Source organism: Lissotriton helveticus, chromosome 1_1 (assembly GCF_964261635.1).
Source record: "Lissotriton helveticus chromosome 1_1, aLisHel1.1, whole genome shotgun sequence".
Lineage (NCBI taxonomy): Eukaryota > Metazoa > Chordata > Amphibia > Caudata > Salamandridae > Lissotriton > Lissotriton helveticus.
The window spans coordinates 352,407,046-352,432,106 of NC_136057.1; the positions used below are offsets into that span (position 1 = coordinate 352,407,046).

At 44.5% G+C, this 25,061-nt stretch overlaps 1 protein-coding gene across 2 annotated transcripts in view; it reads left to right on the forward strand.

The window, feature by feature from the left end:
* The first annotated feature begins 286 nt into the window (after window positions 1-286).
* The window catches only part of USP18 (ubiquitin specific peptidase 18), a 204,968-nt gene continuing 180,193 nt past the window's right edge, over window positions 287-25,061 (forward strand). Inside the window, exon 1 of one of the 2 annotated variants that reach the window (XM_078673597.1) lies at window positions 287-378. The gene's annotated coding sequence lies outside the window, so the exon portion shown is untranslated. Of the gene's footprint in view, window positions 379-15,208; window positions 15,541-25,061 lie in introns of those variants that run through there. The other variant, XM_078673596.1, reaches the window with a different exon arrangement.

Genomic DNA, 25,061 nt, shown 5'->3' on the forward strand with positions numbered 1-25,061 from the left:
ACCTATACACTTGGAAATGAGCACTCTCCGCCACCAGCCGTGTCTAGCTGGATGCTATAGGTGCCTGCCTGTGGTGTCTTTAGAGTGTGCATTCAGCAGAGGGTGCGGGTCGGGCTCTGTGCACGCGCAGCAGCGCGCGCGCCTCTGGGCCGTAAGTTTCACTTTCGAGAGCCTTTGCTGGGAAATGAAAACTTAGGGAGGAGGGGGGAGGGGTGGAGGAGGGCTCGCCAATGGCTGTCACTGGGTGGCTCCTTTTGCACAGGGTGGGGAGTACATACCGCGTCTGTGCATGCATGGGAGCCAGAGGCAGGACGGGCAGGGCAGAAGCAGGCAGCACAGGGCCGAGGGCAGGGCACCCGCAGCAGCGTCGCTCACTCGGTAAGTGTCACGCCTAATGCGTGAGATGTGGCATTAGACTCCTTGCGAACCCTTTAAAGTTCATATGTTGGGCGTCACGTATGCAGTGTTTAATTATTGATCCTAGGCTGTCACATATATAGAGCCGTTTATTCATAGACCTGCGCGTCCCTGATGTCACGATGTCATATATGGACTATGGAGCTGACTACTTCAGATGTCAGACTGTCACACACTCCAAATGTCTCACTGTCACACACTCCAAATGTCTGACTGTCAGTATGCTACCAATACCAGTCTGCCCACAGAACTGTGCATTGCTGATGTCAGTGAAAGCTTCGTGTTCCTGACGTCAGATACAATGACATATAGAACTGTGCGCTGCAGATAGCCTGCTACATAGAATTGAGCATTACTGACGTCAGAGTGCTCACGTACAGCTTTGTATTACTGATGTCACACTGACATAAATAACTGTGCGCTGCAGATATCAGCATGCTACATAGAACTGTGCATTACTGATGTCAGTGACACATGTATAACTTTGTATTCCTGATGTCAGAATGATATATAGAGCTGTTCGCTGCTGATATCAACCTGGCACACAGCACTGTGCATTAGTGATGTCAGAGTGACACACGTGGAAGTTTGTATTGTTGACGTCAGATTGACAAGGAGAACTTTGCACCGCTGACGTCAAGTTGTCGTTTATGCAACTGTATTCCTGATGCCAGTCTGTAAAATATAGAACCGTGCATTCCCGATGTCAGAATGGCATATGTAGAAAAGACTATATATTTTTATGTCAGACTGTCAGACACACAAGGAACTGTGCACTGCGGGTGTCTAATTGGCACACAGAACCGCGCATTCGTGATTACAAGCTCTCTCAAGAACTGTGTATCCATTCCTGATGTCAGAGTGTCACATATAGCGCTGTGTATCTATTTCTGATGTTAGTGTCGTATATATAACTGTGTATCCATTCCCGAGGTCACTGTAGCATATAGAGCTGTTTAGCCATTCCCGATTTCAGACTGTTGCTTATAGAACTGTGTATGTGAGAGTGTCGCATATAGAGCTGTGTAGCCATTCCTGATGTCAGACTGTCGCTTATAGAACTGTGTATGTAAGAGTGTCGCATATAGAGCGGTGTAGCCATTCCTGATGTCAGACTGTCGCTTATAGAACTGTGTATGTGAGAGTGTCGCATATAGAGCTGTGTTGCCATTCCTGATGTCAGACTGTCGTGAGAGTGTCGCATATAGAGCTGTGTTGCCATTCCTGATGTCAGACTGTCGCTTATAGAACTGTGTATGTGAGAGTGTCGCATATAGAGCTGTGTATCCATTCCTGATGTCAGACTGTCGTGAGAGTGTCGCATATAGAGCTGTGTTGCCATTCCTGATGTCAGACTGTCGCTTATAGAACTGTGTATGTGAGAGTGTCGCATATAGAGCTGTGTATCCATTCCTGATGTCAGACTGTCGTGAGAGTGTCGCATATAGAGCTGTGTTGCCATTCCTGATGTCAGACTGTCGCTTATAGAACTGTGCATGTGAGAGTGTCGCATATAGAGCTGTGTAGCCCTTCCTGATGTCAGACTGTCGTGAGAGTGTCGCATATAGAGCTGTGTTGCCATTCCTGATGTCAGACTGTCGCTTATAGAACTGTGTATGTGAAAGTGTCACATATAGAGCTGTGTAGCCATTCCTGATGTCAGACTGTCGCTTATTGAACTGTGTATGTAAGAGTGTTGCTTATAGAGCTGTGTATCCATTCCTGATGTCAGACTGTCGTGAGAGTGTCGCATATAGAGCTGTGTTGCCATTCCTGATGTCAGACTGTCACTTATAGAACTGTGTATGCGAGAGTGTCAAATATAGAGCTGTGTTGCCATTCCTGATGTCAGACTGTCGCTTATAGAACTGTGTATGTGAAAGTGTTGCATATAGAGCTGTTTTGCCATTCCTGATGTCAGACTGTCGCTTATAGAACTGTGTATGTGAGTGTCGCTTATAGAGCTGTGTATTCATTCCTGATGTCAGACTGTCGTGAGAGTGTCGCATATAGAGCTGTGTATCCATTCCTGATGTCAGACTGTCGCTTATAGAACTGTGTATGTGAGAATGTCGCATAACGAGCTGTATATCATTCCTGATGTCAGACTGTCGTGAGAGTGTCACATATAGAGCTGTGTAGCCATTCCTAATGTCAGACTGTCGCTTATAGAACTGTGTATGTAAGAGTGTCGCATATAGAGCTATCTATCTATTCCTGGTGTCAGACTGTCGCTTATAGAACTGTGTATGTGAGAATGTCGCATAACGAGCTGTATATCATTCCTGATGTCAGACTGTCGTGAGAGTGTCACATATAGAGCTGTGTAGCCATTCCTAATGTCAGACTGTCGCTTATAGAACTGTGTATGTGAGAGTGTCGCATATAGAGCTATCTATCTATTCCTGGTGTCAGACTGTCGCTTATAGAACTGTGTATGTGAGAGTGTCTTATATAGAGCTGTTTATCCATTCCTGGTGTCAGACTGTCGCTTATGGGAATGTGTGTGTGAGAGTGTCGCATATAGAGCTGTGTATCCATTCCTGGTGTCAGACTGTCGCTTATAGAACTGTGTATGTGAGAATGTCGCATAACGAGCTGTATATCATTCCTGATGTCAGACTGTCGTGAGAGTGTCACATATAGAGCTGTGTAGCCATTCCTAATGTCAGACTGTCGCTTATAGAACTGTGTATGTGAGAGTGTCGCATATAGAGCTATCTATCTATTCCTGGTGTCAGACTGTCGCTTATAGAACTGTGTATGTGAGAATGTCGCATAAAGAGCTGTATATCATTCCTGATGTCAGACTGTCGTGAGAGTGTTACATATAGAGCTGTGTAGCCATTCCTGATGTCAGACTGTCGCTTATAGAACTGTGTATGTGAGAGTGTCTTATATAGAGCTGTTTATCCATTCCTGGTGTCAGACTGTCGCTTATAGGAATGTGTGTGTGAGAGTGTCGCATATAGAGCTGTGTATCCATTCCTGGTGTCAGACTCACAAACACACTTGTGCATTCCCAGTGTTCATGTCACGTTTAGAACGCTGCTTTCTGATATTAGCTTGTCAGCTATAGAACCGTGTATACAGTATTACTTACACCAGCCTGTCTCTTGTAGAACTTCCCTATGTTAGACTGTCGCGTTTAGAATTGTGCATTTCGGGTGTACACCGTCACACATAGAACGCCGCACTTCTTAACTTCGACCGCCACCCCTAGGGCTGCGTATCCGCATCGTAAAACTATCACTATTTGAACATAAACATTTCCGAGTAGACTGTCACATATGGAAAGCCCCGGTGTACTGTGCTCGTGAAAGTAGGTTGTCACGTGGATGAGACGCTCTCAAAAGTATCTATATGTTGCAGACTATAATATAGGAGGAATGCGTTTTTAGACTAACTGTTCCAAAAAGATCTTTGGATTCCAGAAGTTAGGGTGTCAAACAGAGCACTTTTCCTGCACATTAGCCTTTCACCGATAGAGCTGTATATCCCTTACCACGGATGGAGTTATACTGTTCTAATATGAACCCCTCGCAGACGGAGCTGTGGTAAGGAATGTACCCGTGGGGCAGTCTAATATTAGGGATGCACAGCTCCGTCTATATCCCTAATATTAGACTGCCCCACAGGGAGCTGTACAGGTCGGAGTTTAATATGTGCGTTCTGGTGTTAGCCTCTCGCAGATGGAGCTGTGCATTCTAAATGTTAGACTCTCGCAGATGGAGCTGTGCATTCCAAATGTTAGACCCTCGCAGATGGCGCTGTGCTTTCTAAATGTTAGACTCTCGCAGATGGAGCTGTGTATTCCAAATGTTAGACTCTCACAGGTGGAGCTGTGCATTCCAAATGTTAGACTCTGACAGGTGGAGCTGTGCATTCCAAATGTTAGACTCTCACAGGTGGAGCTGTGCATTCCAAACGTTAGACTCTGACAGGTGGAGCTGCACATTCCAAATGTTAGACTCTCACAGGTGGAGCTGTGCATTCCAAATGTTAGACTCTGACAGGTGGAGCTGTGCATTCCAAATGTTAGACTCTCACACGTGGAGCTTTGCATGCTTGATTTTGGAGTCTCACACCTCAGGCTGGTCTTCGATTCACCAGTGGAACTATACTTTTCTAATGTTAGCCTCTCACAGATGGAGTTGTGCATTCGAAGTGTTTGAGTCTCACAGATGAGGCTGCACATCCCTGAGCTAAGACTCACAGAGGGAGCTATACTTGTCTAATATTAGCCTCTCAAAAACAGAGCTGTGCATTTCATTTATTACGCTCTCGCAGATGGAGCTGTGCATTCCAAATGTTAGATTTTGACAGGTGGAGCTGTGCATTCCAAATGTTAGACTCTCACAGGTGGAGCTGTGCATTCCAAATGTTAGACTCTCACACATGGAGCTGTGCATGCTTGATGTTGGAGTCTCACACCTCAGGCTGGTCTTCGATTCACAGGTGTAACTATACTTTTCTAATGTTAGCCTCTCACAGACGTAGCTGTGCATTCAAAATGTTTAAGTCTCACAGATGAGGCTGCACATCCCTTAGCCTAGACTCATAGAGGGAACTATACTTTTCTAATGTTACCTCTCAAAGACGGAGCTGTGCATTCCATGTTAGACTCTCGCAGATTGAGCTGTGCATTCCAAATGTTAGACTCTCGCAGTTAGAGCTGTGCATTCCAAATGTTAGACTCTGACAGGTGGAGCTGTGCATTCCAAATGTTAGACTTTTACAGGTGGAGCTGTCCATGCTTGATGTTGGAGTCTCACACCTCAGGCTGATTTTTGACTCACAGGTGGAACTATACTTTTCTAATGTTAGCCTCCCACAGACGGAGCTGTGCATTCCATATATTAGATAAACACGGGTGGAGCTGTGCATTCTTGAACATAGAGTCTCAAACATACTGCTTTACATTCCTGATCTTAGATTCACTGATGGAGTTATAGGTGTCTAATGTTAACCTCTCACAGACAGAGCTGTGCATTCCAAATGCTAGATTCTCACGGGGGAGCTGTGCATTCCTGATGTTGGAGACTCACTGACGAGGCTGCACATTCCGGATCTTAGACTCACAGATGTCGCCTGTTAACCTCTTACAGATGGAGTTATACGTTTCTAATGTTAGCCTCGCACAGATAGAGCTGTGCATTCTATGTATTAGATTCACACAGGTGGAGCTGTGCATTCTTGATCTTAGAGTGTCAAACATGTGGCTCACTTTCTTGATCTTAGATTCACAGATGGAGTTATACGTGTCTAATGTTAACCTCTCACAGACGGAGCTGTGCATTCTAAATGCTAGATTCTCACGGGGAGCGTTGCATTCCTAATGTTAGAGTCTCACAGACAAGGCTGCACATTCCTGATCTTACACTCACGGATGTCTCATGTAAACCTCTCACAGATGGAGTTATACATTTCTAATGTTGGCCTCTCACAGATGGAGCTGTGCATTTCTTTTTTTTTCTTTTTTTTTTTTTTCCGAAAACCTTTATTGAGACAAAATTAGGAGATACATGCGCAAGCCCACAACCATCACGGCCGGCTGCAAAAACAGATGAGAAAAAATAGGAGAACAATAGTACAATTTACAATCAGGATATTACGAAATACGCCAGAAGTGAGAACGGGGTGCGCAACACAGGATAAAGGGTTTTCATTTTAAAGTTTAGATGAAGCAAGGGGGCTGCAACAGGAAGGATTGCACATCTCACATAAAGGGACACAAAGGAAACGTAGCAAGAGGGACGTACCCCATATACAATCGAAGTTAGGCTAAAATTACAGCAACATATATCGGCTAAACAACCGCAGCAATAGGACCGGATAACAAGCAGTATCACGAAAAGCAACAATTCCAAGCATAGTCCCGGAGAACCCATCCTAAGAACAAGAAACCAAAATTTATTGAAACTCAGGAAGAGAAAAAGTGCAAGACCCAGAAACCGCCAACCCCATGAAGAGGAAAGGACCCTCCCAAAGCCGGAAAAGAGCGATAGGGACCATAGAACAAAACAAACTAAAATAACAAACCCCCCCCCGTACCCGCCACCCTGCACCCCTGTAATGGCTACGGCCAATCCCACTAACAGTGTGCCCCGGAACTGCCTCACAGTAGGGAAAATTATAATGTGAAAGATAGTTAAAGAAGAGATAAAGAGAGAAGAAAGAGAGGAGGAGAAGGACAACCAACACATGTATTCTCAGCCGCCCAACCCCGGACCCCCGACCCAATGTAATACCAACGTTCATCACAGTCCAAATATCGTTCGTCCGTCACAATCCCAGCAGTGCAGGCAACAGTAAGCAAAGAAACGTCCTCATCCTTGCCCCCTTCGATCCGGTGCGTCGACGAAGTCCAGCCGCGCAGACGCCATCTTAGATGAGTTAGGCGTCCGGGAAGGCCACAAAAGAACGGGGTGCTGTCCGACAAAGTCTATCCAAACCAACGCCGTACATCCAGGAACAGTACAGAGAGAACCAACACACAGCAGCAAACCCCCAATGCCGGCAGGCCAGAACAGCAGCAGCAGCTCCAGGAAAGGGCGGGGAGGCACGCCATCATACCACAAAGGAGTCGCCAAAGATGGTGTCCGGAGACGAGTCCCCAGTAACCGCACGGATCCACGTACACCAGACCTCTGCACAATCATTGCGGTCAACACTGCGGCTGTATCAAGTCCCTTCTCCTCCAACGCCTCCGCAAATACCCGGATAGGTAGTCCACCGCAAGCGGACACAGGATGTGGCGCAGTGCCCCGCATTCGAGAACAAGCACAACCAGTCGAGGGCACACCAAGTAGAATGGCATCCAGCCGGCCCCCCAGGTTCCGGGCATTATCGTGCAGGGCATCCCGCAAAGCACCCAGCGCATCCAGGATATCGCTGGTTACCAACGGCACCCCAGGAAGAAAGGATGCAGCATTCGACTCCACCTGGGGCTCACAGGCTTGTAATGGCCCTCGAAGCTGACCTTCAGCACCTCCTGCGATCATCCGGTCACCCCGCCGACGCCCCTCATAGCACATCAGGGCCAGATGCTTAGGTACAGCAAACTCCATATCGCCACCACCCACGGCGCTGATCAATGCCGGCAGTCACCCGGACCTTCAATCGTGCCCAGGGACATCAAAAACATGTGCCGAGTGTGCGAGGTATAAAATGGCTTCCACCACGGCGTAGGGAGAGATGAAAGAACTGGCCGGGTCTTCTACGGGCTGGGGAGATGATACAATGTATCCCGCTCAGCAACAATACCTTCCAGACGTGCCGACTCAAGGAACAGCGAAGCTCTCTGCAGCGGGAAGCACAGTACGGCAACTTCTCTCCAGCCGTCCGACTCCTCCCCACCTACTATGGCCGCCGCCGCTGTGATCTGGGCCGGCCGTCCCTCACGGACAAAGACCCGGTCTCACCGCCATTAGGAGCCGGGGAAGGAACGAGAACATTACACCCCTTCCGCCGCTGGAAACACGCCGGGGAACACACCATCGAGATCGGAGTCACCTCCCCATTCCGAAAACTCGGCTCACAAGCAGGATAAATTCCAGGAGAGATTGCAATGCGGGAGGAAAGCGAGAGGGTCGGCGGAGCCGAGGGTTTAAGCGGCCATCATGGTTGCCGGCTAAGCTCCTCCTCCGAGCTGTGCATTTCTATTGCCTGACTCTTACAGGAGTTGCACATTTCTAAAGTTCGACTCATAGAGAGCGGTGCACATTTCTGATGTTAGACTCACACATAAGGAGCTGCACATTCTTGTTCTTGGACACACAGGTAGAGCTGTGCATTTCTGAAGTTGCTTCTCGCAGATGGAGCTACACGTCAAATGCTAGAGTCTTGGATCGTAGACTCCTAGATGGAGCTGTGCATTTATGATGTTAGCCTTTTACAGAAGGAGCTGTGTATTCCTGATGTGAGCCTCTCACAGACGGAGCAGTGCATTTTTAATGTTAGCTTCTCACAGATGGATCTGTGCATTTTAATGTTAGATTCTCACAGATGGATCTGTGCATTTTTAATGTTAGATTCTCACAGATGGAGCTGTGCATTTTTAATGTTAGCTTCTCACAGATGGATCTGTGCATTTTTAATGTTAGCTTCTCACAGATGGATCTGTGCATTTTTGATGTTAGATTCTCACAGACGGAGCAGTGCATTTTTAATGTTAGCTTCTCACAGATGGATCTGTGCATTTGTAAAGTTAGCTTCTCACAGATGGATCTGTGCATTCATTTTTAATGTTAGATTCTCAAAGATGGAGCAGTGCATTTTTAATGTTAGCTTCTCACAGATGGATCTGTGCATTTTTAATGTTAGCTTCTCACAGATGGATCTGTGCATATTTAATGTTAGATTCTCACAGATGGATCTGTGCATTTTTAATGTTAGATTCTCACAGATGGAGCTGTGCATTTTTAATGTTAGCTTCTCACAGATGGATCTGTGCATTTTTAATGTTAGCTTCTCACAGATGGATCTGTGCATTTTTAATGTTTGATTCACACAGATGGATCTGTGCATTTTTAATGTTAGATTCTCACAGAGGGAGCACTGCATTTTTAATGTTAGCTTCTCACAGATGGATCTGTGCATTTTTAAAGTTAGTTTCTCACAGATGGATCTGTGCATTCATTTTTAGGTCTCGCCTGTCGATGCGCATGCGCATCGAGCTTGCGAGCCTATTGCGGCTTAAACAACTTTTAACTAAGCAGCAAGGAATCGTGGCGATTCCTTGCAGTGCCCGTGACTTTTAAGCTCAATGCGCATGTGCATTGAGCTTAAAAGCGCGTGCACAGCCGCAATCACCGTCAGCCGCATTCCTCCGACACCTTTTGAAGTGAAGCTTAGCTTCACTTCAAAGGCCCGGCTTCTTAACACCCACATGCCGCTCTCCCCGCTCCGCCCCCTCCCCTGCCCGCCTTGTGCATTTCTCCTACACCCCCTCCCCACAGCAATGCCCTCCGTCTGTTGTACAATCCACATGCCGCTCTCCCCGCTCCGCCCCCTCCCCTGAGTCATCCTGCCTGCCCAGACTTCTCCTCCCCCCTAATTACATCCCGCTTTCACTTGAAAGGGACCGCCAATGCTTGTATGTGAGAGAGGCTCAGAGAAGGATTATCTTCGAATGCCTTATCTGAGAACTAACATGGAACTTCAAATCCTCAATCTTTCTACACCTAAAGAACTACATGCAGTCAGTGCTTTTTTGCTTGGAAGATGGACAATGAAAACGGGAAGAAAGAAAACACGCATGAATAGCATATTTGATTGACTGTCTTTAAAATAATACACTAAGCACGTTTTTACTCTCTACATGCAGTTTAAAATGTAATCTCGAGTTGCACACCTTGGTCAAAAACATCGTCCCTTTCATCCATTCGTGAAGTCAATTACTCGCTGAAATGTGGAAAACATACAAAAGCAGAACATGAGGTTTTTTTAAATAGTTTTCCTTGTTTTGATTAACTTGGGTATGTAAAATAATCTCTATTCACATTATAACAGAGATATTATCACGTCATAATATTACTGATTTCGACGTCACGTCGTATGACGTCATAGTAAGAGTAACAAGCTTATTGTCCCCCCACGCTATTTTTCTTAGGACTTGTTGCCTGGCTTTAACTTAGCCTGCCACATGTTAGCGCTCTTGGAAACAAGCTTTACCCTATCCGCGGCAGCTGTTCTAGAAATGACGTGTGCATGTAATGCTTTAGCTAACTGCTCGCTGTAATACAAAGTGCCTGTTAGTATCACACTGTGGAATTCTCCCCGCCGCTTTCCAACAACAGCTGCAAAACATTTGCGCACTCATTCCTCACCCCATCCGTCGCCTACAATATATCGCTGAAACATTGTCTAATAAACATCTAAAATGCCTCTCGCGCCTAATTTACGCAAAGTGGAGGAGCTGATATCCCGCGGGAGATCGGCCTGAGCAAGCCTACTCATTACACCACCAAATTTACAACAGAACACAAGCTCGGGTCACCTTAATGGGACATTTTTCGAATCGCATTTCTTCTAACCGCGTTATCTTTGAAATAAGCGCCGGAGTGCTTCCAAAACTCATGTTTTCCATGCTTTAAACAAATCACAGAGATACCATTTTCTCACAGATTGGGTTTCCCACTCTGATTATACAGGGTTCACCCGGAGGCACGCGCCGCGCTTCCGAAGCGGATGCAGGATGAACCTGCTCCGCCCGGGCCCACGATCGGCTGCTTCGGAGGCGCGAGGAGGTGGCGCGCTCTTCCTCTATGTAATTTTTTTTTTTTGCTGCAAAATTTGACCCAAATGCTGAACCAGATATTGTGTGACTTTCCACTTGCCATGATTGTCTAAATATTTGTAAAGTTGTCAAAGCACCTACTTAGAGATAAACATGTTCTAACTTTCGGTTTTGTATGAATGTGTTCTTTTCCGTGCAAACCAACATTATTTTTGATAAGATAATTGCTTTGCTTTGAATCGCTGATGTCTAAAAATGTGAAAAGAGGAGAACAATGTTTTTCTTTTTCTGAATAGTCTGTGGACTACAGTAACTTTTTGTTATTTTCTTGGGTTTGTAATGCCAGTAGAGCAGTATGTCTAACCCACGAAAGAAGAGTCTGTGATCAGGGTAATCCTAAAAATACAGTAAACTTTGAGCAAGATTCCTAATACTCATAAATGGTTTAAAGTAGATGTCTTAATTCTGTATGATCGAATGAGGCCCTGTCTGTGTGTGGTGTGAATCATGTAGTGTTTGTAGCTTCATAAGCTCACAGGCTTTCTCTCCTTTTGTCATACTCCACCGCCATCTGTTGCTTTGCGATCGGCCTTAGGCCGGCATTTCTCCTCCCCTAATTATTCACTGCATGGCCGGCCGGCACATCAAAGGCTGCTGCTCCCCATGCGTCTCGTCACCCTTCCTCCCTTGTTGTTCTTTGCCTGCTGGTTTATTTTGTAGACCGTAGTTTTGAGTAAGTACTATGCAAGCAGCTTGAAACACCATGCACCATTCCCTCTTACTTCCCGAGTTTGCACGGCAACACTTGACTTAAAATGTAACTCCACTGAGCTGCTTTCAATACTAATGTAAAGGAGTAGCAGAGGTGAACGCCACTAACACAATTCATGGCAGTGTGCCTTTATTTATTTATTAAAGGTGCAGCTTTCACTTTGAGCTTGCATTTCTTTGTTTAGAATCAGCGCCACTTTCATGCCCCCTGATTAGTTAATTAAATACTATTAGTTTTGTGTTTTCCTTCATTACAGAAAATTAAAATAAACGCCTGGCTATAGTATGAATGCAGCTCATTACAAGGAGAGCCCGGGTGCTTAATTTTGTGACACAGAGTTTATCATGATTATATTGTACACTAGTCCGGTGTGGTGGGACTGGCTGACTCACTCCATTGTGGTTATGAAGATGAGCATCCAGATGCCCTGTGCATAGGAACACTACACCCTGGCACCGGCTAACTCTCTCTCTATACCCTCCCAACTCCTTTTTTTCCCGCCTTCATCGCTATCGTAATCCTTCAACTCCGATCTTAGCACATACACATTCCAAAAGATCAGGCCCTCCCTCCCACTCGCTGGCTCCCCCTGTAGGGCATGGCTGGTTATCAGCAGCTCTGGTGCATCTTCAGGTACCCGAAATCGAAATGTAGAATCCTATTCATGGCAGACTCTGTACTAGAATCAGCTGCCTAACCAGTGATGTGGTTTTATGTCTTCTAACATTGTGACTCATTCGCCTCATCTCCCGCGTTCATTCTTTCCAAGGAGAGCCAGTCACTTTCTTTCTCTGGTTTCCGCTCGATTTTCTTCTACATACGGGATGCTCCATTTCCTTCTCCATCATGGGTCTAGGATGACGATTGCCAGGCACTATTATTAATTGATATGTACAATGCTGCAGGGGAGATTGTTCTATGACCTTCATACCCCCTCACCCTTACCCTCACACCCCCTCACTCACCCTCTCTCACCCTCACATATACTCACTCACCCTCACCCCCTCACCCTCACACCCCCACACCCCCTCACTCACCCACACACCCTCACTCACCCTCACACACCCCACTCTCACACACCCTCACCCTCCCTCACCCTTACACCCACCCACCCTCACACACCCTCACTCACCCTCTCACCCTCACACACAATCTCACCCTCACACACAATCTCACCCCCTCAGCACCACCACATTATCACTCAGCACCACCACAGCACCACTCAGCACCACCACAGCACCACTCAGCAGCACCACCACAGCATCACTCAGCAGCGCCACCACAGCATCACTCAGCAGCGCCACTCAGCACCACCACATTATCACTCATCAATCATTATCACTCAGAACCACCACAGCACCACTCAGCACCACCACAGCACCACCACAGCACCACTCAGCACCACTCAGCACCACCACAGCACCACTCAGGAGCACCACAGCACCACTCAGCATCACTCAGCACCATACCAGTATCACTCAGCAGCACCACTCAGCATCACCACAGCACCACTCAGCACCACCACAGCACCCCTCAGCGCCACCACAGCATCAATCTGCGCAACCATTCAACAACAACTGGTTTAAATATGTTCTCTCAAGGTTTCAAGCTTTATTACAAATGTCACAAAAAGATGTTAATATTTCACTTCTGTTCTTGGATTTTCGTCACAATAAAATACACTGAACATAATCTTCACAAAAGTTATTTACAAAAGTTTAAGCTATTGCCATTATAAATTAAAATCACTTTTATTTAAGTATTAATTATTTAAAACAATTAAAAACCATTGTAATTTGTAATATCAATACATCTAAGTCACGAAAATACAAACATGTTGCATTACAAATACTATAGGTGTCACATTTGCGAAAAGTTAAAACTATTGGCATTGTAAATGACAAAGCTATTAATTTAGCTATTTTCAAAACCAACACATAAATAAAAAAAAATTGTCATTTACAAGACCAATAGCTCAAACTTTCCTAATGCGAGACCTATTGGCAACGCCAGTGCTTGTTAATGTTAGATTCTAACAGATGGAGCAGAGCATTTTTAATGTTAGCTTCTCACAGATGGATCTGTGCATTTTTAATGTTGGTTTCTCGCAGATGGAGCTGTGCATTTTTGATATTTGACTCTCACATAAGCAGCTGTACATTTCTGATGTTAGAATCTCACAGACGGAAGTGCACCTTTCTGTTTTTAGACTTACACAAACGCAGTTCACATGTTAGACATTCAGAAATGGGGTGTAGGTACCTTCATGGGGATAGACTTTCACAGACGGAGCTGCACGTTTACAATGAGTGCATGTTCATAGTGATAAACTTTCACAGATGATGCTGCACGAATGCACAACATTCATAGAGATAGACTTTCACATATGGTGCTGCACGAGTGCATATTCATGGTGATAGACTTTCACAGATGTAGCTGCACAAGTGCACATTCATGGTGATAGACTTTCAAAGATGGTGCTGCACATTTGAGATGTAGGACTCTCACAAATGAGTGCCCATTCATGGTGATAGACTTTCACAGATGGGGCTGCACGAGTGCACATTCATGGTGATAGACTTTCAGACATGGTGTAGCACGGGTGCACATTCATGGTGATAGACTTTCAGACATGGTGTAGCACGGGTGCACATTCATGGTGATAGACTTTCAGACATGGTGTAGCACGGGTGCACATTCATGGTGATAGACTTTCAGACATAGTGTAGCACGGGTGCACATTCATGGTGATAGACTTTCAGACATGGTGCTGCACGGGTGCACATTCATGGTGATAGACTTTCACTGATGGAGCTGCACATGAGTGCACATTCATGGTGATAGACTTTCAGACATGGTGCTGCACGGGTGCACATTCATGGTGATAGACTTTCAGACATGGTGCTGCACGGGTGCACATTCATGGTGATAGACTTTCAGACATGGTGCTGCACGGGTGCACATTCATGGTGATAGACTTTCAGACATGGTGTAGCACGGGTGCACATTCATGGTGATAGACTTTCAGACATGGTGTAGCACGGGTGCACATTCATGGTGATAGACTTTCAGACATAGTGTAGCACGGGTGCACATTCATGGTGATAGACTTTCAGACATGGTGCTGCACGGGTGCACATTCATGGTGATAGACTTTCACTGATGGAGCTGCACATGAGTGCACATTCATGGTGATAGACTTTCAGACATGGTGCTGCACGGGTGCACATTCATGGTGATAGACTTTCAGACATGGTGCTGCACGGGTGCACATTCATGGTGATAGACTTTCAGACATGGTGCTGCACGGGTGCACATGCATGGTGATAGACTTTCAGACATGGTGTAGCACGGTGCACATTCATGGTGATAGACGTTCACTGATGGAGCTGCACATGAGTGCACATTCAAGGTAATAGGCTTTCACATATGGTGCTGCACGAGTGCACATTCATCGTGTTAGATTTTCACTGATGGTACTGCACGAGTACACATTCATCGTGTTAGACTTTCACAGATGTAGCTGTACATTCAGATCTCAGAATCTCACAGATTACTGAACTATCATGGGGATAGACTTCAGACAGAGCTGCACATTTCTGGTAGTGTCAGACATTTAAAGGTGGATCAGCAGGTTTCCTAGTTTGAGACAAGGTTTCGAAAACAACTGGTTTCTGTACTGCTCGGTCGCATCATCACGAAGGTACGAATATACCCGCCAGGTGTGTGTGTGTCTACGTGTAGAGAGCGGCAGCGCGCGGTCTGCCTCGTGCTGCTATGTGACTCCAGAGCGCTCTGAGGCGCGCGCGCGCGAGGGCTTCTCTCCTTGTAAAAGACCAGAGACCTAATTAACCTTTTAAGAAGAAGCGGAATAAAAACACCTGAAATTAAAGTGTCTCGGACGCTGCAGGTGCGAAATAGCGACTGGGCGCGCACCTTGGCACTAACTCACCTCGTCACAAGGACGGGGTCTGCAGCTCGTTTCGTTTCCATGTCTCTGGGTGCAGGGGTTTCCTCTGGGGCCAAACTGAGGAGGTGGCCATCTCAACGCCACGTGACGTTACGCACCGGCGACGCTGGCGTCTGAGGACCCCCGAGACAGCCGTCCAAGGTACCGTTGTTACTTGTGTATTTCAGAGTTCAGCAGGGATTGCAGATACATGAAAAGCGCTCATGAGGGAAATAATGATGTCAACTGTAATCTCAATAGCATTTATTATTATTATTATTACTATTATTATTACTGTTATTATTATTACTAGTATCATTATTATTATTGTTGGTGTTATTGTTATTATTAATATTATTAATTTTATTATTATTTTTACTAGTATTATTGTTGTTATTGTTTTTATTATTATTGTTATTACTGTTATTATTAGCATTGTTAATATTATGAATGTTACTGTTGCTATTAATATTATCATGACTATTATTAATACTACCTTTATCATTATTACTACCCTTATTATTAGTACTACCTTTATCATTATTACTACCCTTATTATTAATACTACCTTTATCATTATTACTACCTTTATCATTATTACTACCTTTATCATTATTACTACCTTTATTATTATTGCCAGTATTACTATTATTATTTGTACCATTAATATTATGACTACTACTATTATTCTTATTACTATTGTTACTATGTTTATTATTATTACTACTGCTATATTATTATTATCGTTATTATTATTTTATTATGCTACTGTAGCTGTATTTCCCTTTGTAATAATATAATAAATAAACAATGCCATGGTAGGAGTTCTCAATATAATTTTTATTATTTCATTGTTATTATTTTTATTACTGTTGCTCATAGAAGTCTTGTCGGTAGTGGTATTATGAGTTTTATTAGGAATAATAATGATGATAACAATGATATGTTTCTTCCTGACTGGATTTGCCTTTGAAGTAATGCCAGTATTATAAATAAGCAGCATAATACATGTTTAATAAATGAATTATCCAAAACACTAACACATTCAATGTAAACCTTACTCTTTTAAGTGGTTAGTGTACATTATATTTTATATACGGTAAAGCCGCATATGTAATGCTCCGAGTTTCACTATTTAAACACGCATTGGCAATGCCAGTAGGTCTGGCTTATAACTGAAAGCTCATCATCTGTCACTGATCATCAAAAAAACACTGTAAATGTACCTTAGACTCATGCATTCATTCATCCTTCCACTAACACAATCTTGCATTCACCCACTCATCCATCCTCATTAAAATACACTGACTCAGCGAGAATAGAAGTAGAAAAAAATGCCTCTACCTAAACGTGGCAGACATGCTTGCACTAAAAAAATAGTTTAAAAAAATTCAACATTGCAGCAAGTGGCATCTTGGAGTGGAACTGTGCATGGGAAACATCATTTACTCCGAAGGCATCACCACGCATAACGTTTACCACGCTACACTTACCACGTAAACGTTTTTTCAACGCGGGTGCCTTCCACGACCGTCTTTACCACGCAAGTACGTTCTGCGTGGGTTGGGGAGAGACGTGGTATTCCTTCCAGTCGTTCTGCGTGGGCTTGGGGGGCCTGGGGGGGGGGCTCGGGGCGGCTGGGGGGGTCTCCCCCCAAAATAACAAGCAGTTTACATAAATTAAAAAAACGCACATTATTTTTGAAGTATAAGGAAAAAGCCTCCCCCAAAGACGTGTTGTGTACGTCAAAATAGCAGTCCTTTTTTTTATTTTGGTAGACGTTTTTTGACGTTTGTTTCCATGGTGGATGGAAGTAAGGGCTGCTGGTGAAAGACGTGCAGGTAAGACGTTTTTTACGCGTGGTATAGTCTTTCGTTGTAAATACCAGCGTGGTAAAGCCACTTGCGATGTAAAATTTGCGTGGTAAAGCCATGCGTGGTCATTGTAAGCGTGGTATAATCATATATTCACTGTGCATAGTATGTATACCGTGTCAGTGAAATACACCATTAAAGGACTAATTGCTTCAATATATGTTATTAACATTAAATATTTTATCTCTACTACCTTTAATCAGAACCTTTAATAATAAACAGATTGTACATCTGCCATTTGACATCTTTAACAAGTAAACATAGCAGGCCTTTGCCCCTCACCAAATCAAATGGAGCCTCCAGTATTGAGCATAACATTTACATGGACTAAAATATTTAATGAGCATTTTACTATTCTGTCAAAATTGTAAAATTACTCATGTCCCTTACACTGTGAAATACTAAGCAAAAATCATGGGGCAGCTTTACTAACATTTCTCGCACTGCTGCACAGCAACACAGTTGCTGTGTTTCCTTGTGTAAAAGAGAGAGAGCAGGACAGCACCTTGTCTCCTAAGATATAGTGCTGGTTTCCTCTCTCCCTGTGCTGCCACACTTTAGGCGGCCATGCACCAGCCCACACACCCTTGCAACACAGGGCAAGAGTGTGCCCGTTCCACCAAGCAAAAGCTCTGTACTAGATAGGGAGACTTTTATAATACCTTTCCCACTTTGCATGTGTGGAGTACAGGTTAGTACCCACGAGAAGTTGGAAAAATGTGGAGAGTGGTTGCTTGGAAACGCCCAGGTATCACCCGTGGTATGCTCCCTTGAAGCAAAGTAGAGCAAATCAGCTCAGAATGCTATTTAGCCTTACTTTAGGCAACGTTCTAATGCAAATCATTAGTTCTGTGGAATGTAATTCCCACCTCAACACATTGCGCCAGGTTTGTGTAACAAAAGTAATGCAAACCTGGAGCAAAGTGTTAGTGCATCTGGGCCCAAGTTTCATTTGAAATTCAGTGGTTGTAATTTGTTTATTCATGTTCGATTAATAAAAATCATTACATGACTGGATAGAAAAATACTCAAACAATAACATTACTTTTTTCCTAATGAAATCCTAGTCCTAGTCATTAACAGATGAAAAATGGAACATTTGGGATCTTACACTTTGTATGTTCATTCTCAAACCTTCCATGCGTCTCCTTGCTCCAAATGACAGTGCTGTTGTCTATGTGTATGAAAAGTGGCTTGTGACATGACCTTAGTGAAGTAAAGCCAGCACTGACAGATAACATGACAGGTTCAACAAGCTTCATTTCCCCAGAGAGTGCTGTTCCAGTGAGAGCTGGTGGCCGGCAGAACTGGGACCATCACCCATACCCACAGAACATGCCAGGAACCAACTGGACATCAAACTGACCATGAAAAACCAGATCAACAAGTATCCTCAGCCTGCTTCCGCACACTCTGCATGCTCTGGAAAGTCTTTAAGTGGCTCCTGGGCAGCACAAGATGCAGCCTCTCCCTCCACCTCTGGACCCCCCTCCCTGCAGGAATTCAGAAAGGATCTGCAGACCTGGCTGTTCAATTTTATCCACCCAGTAGCAGAAACCCCCAGCGCCTGGATATCCTCGAGGGTGCTAAGCAGCTCTCTATAAAATCCCTTTTTGATTTTGATTTAATGAGCATAGCGAAGTGAACAGTGGGCATTTTCGCTAAGACTTTCTTCCATAACTCTCTCAGTAAATGTCAGGGCAGATCTCTGAAGAAAATATAGTTTTCCTGGAAAAAATGATCACACGTAAACAAATGAATTAAACATAAGAGCAATCTGAGATACATGCATTCAGAACTGCAGAGCAGCAGACCAATAACATTTGTTTTTCTCCTAAACACAGGGGTCAAAAGCAACCTACCAGGGGTCACAAACTGCAGTCTAGGGGTCACAGCTGCGACCCCTGGCGACACCCACAAGGTATGTGTGAGTCCCACAGGACAGTTTTCAGGCATTCATCATAAAAGTACTTGTATGTTCAAAATTAAGGTTGATAATATACAACCTCCTTCTGAGAGAGCTACCACCGATTCTCACAGTGCAATTTGTCTGTCCATCGGTTTAATAGAGGGCGTAACTAACATAAACCCCTTACCTGCTCAGGTAACCTGTGAGATTTATTACAACAAAATACATGAATGCTGACTTTAACACAATGCAATATGACTCCACCCCAAAAGATCCATCGAATTTAACGTGCGCTTTTCACAAATATTAAACCAGGCATGTTGTCTTTGTTGTAACATTTCAAAATAAAGAAATAAAACCCAAGGCATAATATCACCTTTCACAATTAGCCAATCAGGCCTATAGTCTTTATTATTGGCTTGTCACTATAGTCAACTCAGGCCTGCCGTATTGAGTCAAAACTTTTCCACACGGCTTTCAAGAGGCACCCAGTTGTAAAAATACAAATATGTAAAAAAAATGCATTTGCGAAAACTATTTATACTCCCTCCTAAAGGGGGTGTAACAAATAGTATCACATTGCAAATAATCTACCTCTTAGTTCTTCAGAGTGGGTAATCAACATCAAATACCTTTGCCTACTCAGATAATCTGTGGGATTCCATGAAAAAAAATACCTGTCTACAGACTTTAACACAGCATAATAGTAACCCATGTTAAAGTCCTATTGGCTTTAACATACATTTTTCAAATAAGTAAGTCAAGGTTGTTGCCTTCGTCATAAACTTTATTAATAAACACATTAGTCCCATGGCATCTGACAATCATTTTCTCAGTAAACAAATCAGTCCTACAGCTTTGATTGTGGGCATGTTACCATAACCATCTACTAGGAATACAGTCTTAAAATAAAATCATGGTTCGGACAGTTCCCTACTCTTGCAGATGCCCCTCATTGGAAATTTAAGGAAAATGAGAATTGCCGGCATTGTGGCTATAAAAAGGAAGATTTGATTCACCTTGTATGTCACTGCAAGACATTGCAACCAGCACGAACCACAATATTACGGCGAGCATTTCAGGATAGAGGCATAAAGTCGTGCAGAACAGCTATCATAAGTGGACTGGACTCCACTGACCCCCGAATGAACTGTAAATTGATTACATTTTTACGCATTCACGAACAAGAACTGAAAGCTAAATCTCAGTAATGATTAAACATGGAATATATTTTATAATCATATCATTTTTAAGATTAGTTGTTTTTAGAGACATGTAACTTTTATGCGAAGTGGTTCTTTTAAAATTAGAGTTTGTTATATTGTTATGGTTTTAACTAACTGAACAATAAATAAATAATTTCAATTTCAATTTTAGTCTTAAAATGACAAATATGTACACAATTACATTTGGAAACAATGTACAGCATATAGCACAATGCAAATCTCCCACCCCCAAGAGTTTGTCCTAGTTAGTAAGGGTGGTAATTGCATGTGTGCAGGACACACCAGATGGAAACTAATGGATACCCAAAAATGTCAAGTGGGAGATGATTAATTAAAAATGAACAAACATTGGCACAGGGGACATCGTCTCAGTAAGCACAGCATCCAATCAGCTCACCTTCACTGGTAGATCGATCGCTGGCAGCTCTCCTCCAACATTTAGTTAGATGTAGAGAGGCTTCTTCGCACGATGTCCAAATCTCACACTTAGAACCGACCCTGCCTTCAGGATTGAAATGGGCTGTTTTAGGGGTGACTTATTGGTTTCAAGTGCAGTGGCCTCAAATATAGGAAAACCTATATCTGTCATAAGTGGTGCTAGCAGCAGCTTACACAGGCTGCAATGGCAGGCCTGTAGTCTCATTTTGTGTGGTCTCCTTTGGGTAGCATAATACATGCTTCAGCCCATGGGGGACCCTTGGTGTACCTGGCCCCTGGGTACCTCAGTACCATATACTAGGGACTCACAAGGGTACACCAGTAGCCAATCTGGGATGTATCTAAGTACTCACCATGACCAATTTAGGGGAGAAAGCACAGGTACTGGAGTCCTGATTTGCAGGATCCCAGTCAGATGAGTCAGAAACAGGATAACACCAGGCAAAAAATGGGGGTAACCATAAAAGCAAATCCTACTTACCTACACAGCCCCCCCTCAAACGTAAGGAGATGCGTCTGACCTTGCCCAGTTTAGTCTTCATTTTCTAAGAGGAAATATCTGGAGAGTCTATCTGCGTTGGCATGGTTACTCCTAGGTCTATGTCCACTGTATAGTCCATCCCCTCTAGGGAAATGGACCATCTCAAAAGTGTGGGGGTTTCACCCTTCATCTGTTTAAGCCATAAGAAGGGCTTGTGGTATGTCTGAACATTGAAGTGAGCGCCAAACAGGTATTACCTCAGCTTCTTCAAGGCCAAGACCACAGCAAAGGCCTCCCTATCAATGGCTGACCAATGTTTCTCCTGGGGGTGGTGGGGTGTCAAAATTCTGCTGATACAAGCTACTAGTTGATCCTGGCCCTCTGCATTTAGTTGTGATAGCACAGCCCCTACCCCTATCTCAGATGCATCTGTCTGGACAATGGAAGTTTTAGAGTAGTCAGGACTTTGCAGAATGGGAGCAGTGCACATAGCCTGCTTCAGGCCTTTTGACAGCAAACTGACCACTGGATTTTCTTTGGCATTTTCTTTGATATAAGATCCTTCAGGGGAGTAACAAAGGACCCATATCCCTTGACTAATCTTCTGTAGTACTAAGTCAGGCCTGAGTCTGGGTAGTGGAAGCAATCCAGTCCATAATGGTCTGGATTTTGCTCTACAATGGTTGAGCCTGGCCTCCACCTACCAGGTGGCCCAAGTACACAACCTTGCTCCTCCCTATCTGGCACTTTGTGGCCTTGATAGTGAGGACTGCCTTTTGCAGGGCCTCCAGAACATTCTTGAGGTGGACCAGGTGATCCTCCCAGATGGAGCTAAAGACACCAATATCTAGATATGCTGCACTATAGGCTTCCATACCTGTTAGGACTTTCTTCACAACCTCTGAAATGGGACAGGTGCATTCTTCAGACCAAAGGGCATCACAATAAATTGATCATGCCCACTAGGGGTTGAAAATGCTGTTTTGGCTTGGAATACTCAGCTAGTCTGATTTGCCAGTAGCCAGCAGTCAGGTCAAATGTACTCAGATACTTGGCTAAGGCCAAAGTATCTATACGTTCATCTGCCCTTGGAATAGGATGGGCATCAGTCCTAGTGACTGCATTGAGACCTCTGTAGTCCACATAAAACCTCACTCTTTTTTTCCACCCTTGGTGTGGGGCTTTGGTACAAGTACTACTGGACTAACCCCTGGGCTATATGAAGGCTCAATGACCCCCAATCCCAGCATCCTTTGGACCTCTGTCCTGATGCAATCCCCGATATGGTCAGGCTGTCTGTAGATTTTACTATTGAAAGGCAAACTGTCATCTGTGTTCACTTCATGGGTACACCAGGTGGTCTGACTGGGTGCCAGGGAGAACATGTGTCTGTACTGATTGAGGACTCGCCGGCAATTAGCTTGCTGCTGGTCAGTGAGGCTGCCTGCCAAGGCTACTCCATCTACTGACCCATCTTCAGGGTTCTGAGAGAGAAGATCAGAGAGAGGGTCACTCTCTTCCTCCTGTCCCTCATCAGTTGCCATGAGCAAGACCATGTCAGCCCTGTGCACAAAAGGTTTCAGGTGGTTCACATGAAGTTCCCTATGGGGACTTCTTGGAATACCTAGGTCCACCAGGTAGGCAACCTCTCTGTTTTGTTCAAGGATAGTGTGGGGGCCACTCCACTTGTCTTGGAGAGCTGCTGGGGCCACAGGCTCCAACACCCACACTTTCTGGTCTGGCTGCTTAACAGTCAAAACAGCCTTTTGGTCCTGCCAAGCTTTTTGGAGTTCTTGGCATGCCTCCAGGTTTTTTCTAGCCTTCTTCATGTAACTCAGCCTTGCGTGAATGCAGGCCAAGAACATAGTCCACAATCTTCTGTTAAGCGATTTGAGAGGTTGCTCCCAGCCTTCCTTCACTAGACACAACGCCCCCCTAACTGGATGTCCAAACAGAAGCTCATTTGGGCTGTAGCCAACTCCCTTCTGAGGAACCTCCCTGTGGGGAAATAGAAGGCAGGGTAGTAAGACATTCCATTTTCACCTAAGCTTTTCTGGGAGTCCCATAATCATACCCTTTAGGGTCTTGTTGAACCTTTCAACATGCCCATTGCAATATGGATGGTAGGGTGTGGTAAACTTGTATTTCACTCCACACTCTTTCCACTTGGACGTGATGTAACTAGACATGAAGTTTGTACCTCTGTCTGTTAAGACCTCCTTAGGGAAGCCCAATCTCGAAAAGATTCCCACGTGGGCCCTGGCCACTACTGGAGCTGTAGTGGTTCAAAAGGGGATAGCTTCTGGGTACCTGGCGGAATGGGCCACCACTGTCAGGATGTAACTGTGCCCAGATGCTGTTGGAGGGTTCAAGGGACCAACAATGTCAATCCCTACCCTTTCATAGGGGACCCCAACCACTGTAAGTGGAATTAAGGGAGCCTTTGTGGTGCCATCCGATTTACAACTGGCTTGGCTAGTGGCACAGGAATGACAAAACTCCTTGATGTCTTCAGACATATGGGGCCAGTGAGATCGAGGGACAAGCCTGTCCCAAATCTTGTTTTGCCCTAAGTGTCCTGCTAGAGGAATATCATGTGCTAGGGAGAGGAGGAAACCTCTGAACTTTTGGGGTATTACCAACCTCCTGGTGGCGCCAGGCTTGGGGTCTCTACCCTAAGAATACAGAAGCCAATCTTCCCAATAGATCCTCTGGGACCAACTGATAATCCCTGCTTCCCCAGCAGCAGCTTGCTGTCCGAGGGGATCAAGAGAGGGGCAGGTCTGTTGCTCTAAACTGAGCGTCTTTTTTACGTCATTGGGACACTACGATTGTGACTTCAAGGAAATATGGATACCAGTAGAGTTCCGCTCCCATAATCCGCCAGTTCTCCACTCACAAGACCGCACTCTTCCATTACATACTTGCCAAGACAGTGGGCCTCTGTAGGATGCCCTTATTCGGCATCCCCAGTTCAGAAAATATTGATAGTGATTAAATTTGTGCCAGCCCGTCCAGTAGTCTGACAGGACTACATTGATTATCGACAATCATCCCCACAATCTTCAGGCGACACGTTATTTGTCAGCCGGTCGGCCCGACTCCATCCACCATTAGGACGTCCTCTGTTTTCAGCCCACGAAAACTCCACATTTTGAATACGATATTGAGTTTGAGCCCCGTTTGGTGGTACCGATCATTATATTAAAATTTCTACTGAGGAAAACCGTACTTGAAAAGTATTGCATCCACTGCGCCCTGACGAAGGAACTGTGGACCCTTGTCCTACTCCGAAACGCTCGTCGGCGCTTTTCTTTTTGTTATTGTCTTTGGTGTTTGTATAATTTGTATTTTTTGTGAACATTGTGATGTTCTATGTATTTTAGCTTGATGCATTTGTGTTGTGTATGGTTTGATTGATGCGTTTGGGTATGTGTGGAACTAGTAGGGCTTGAATGACCTCTATGTATATATTCTTGTTTGGGGCCTTATGTAAATATTTAGGATGTATAGAGAGCTAATTTGTAAATGTTATAAATAGCGTGATGAAACCTATGAAACCTATGATACGATAAAAAGGAAACTATGTTTATATAATTCTGGTTTGGGACAATATTGATGTTCATTTAACGAATGAGGTAACACCCATGTGCTAAATTACTGCCAGGGAGAGGTATTGTGTTCATGTACTTGTTGCTTCCCTGCCTCCTCTCCTGGCATTCGAATACTCAGGGACCCTCTTCTGTTTATTGACT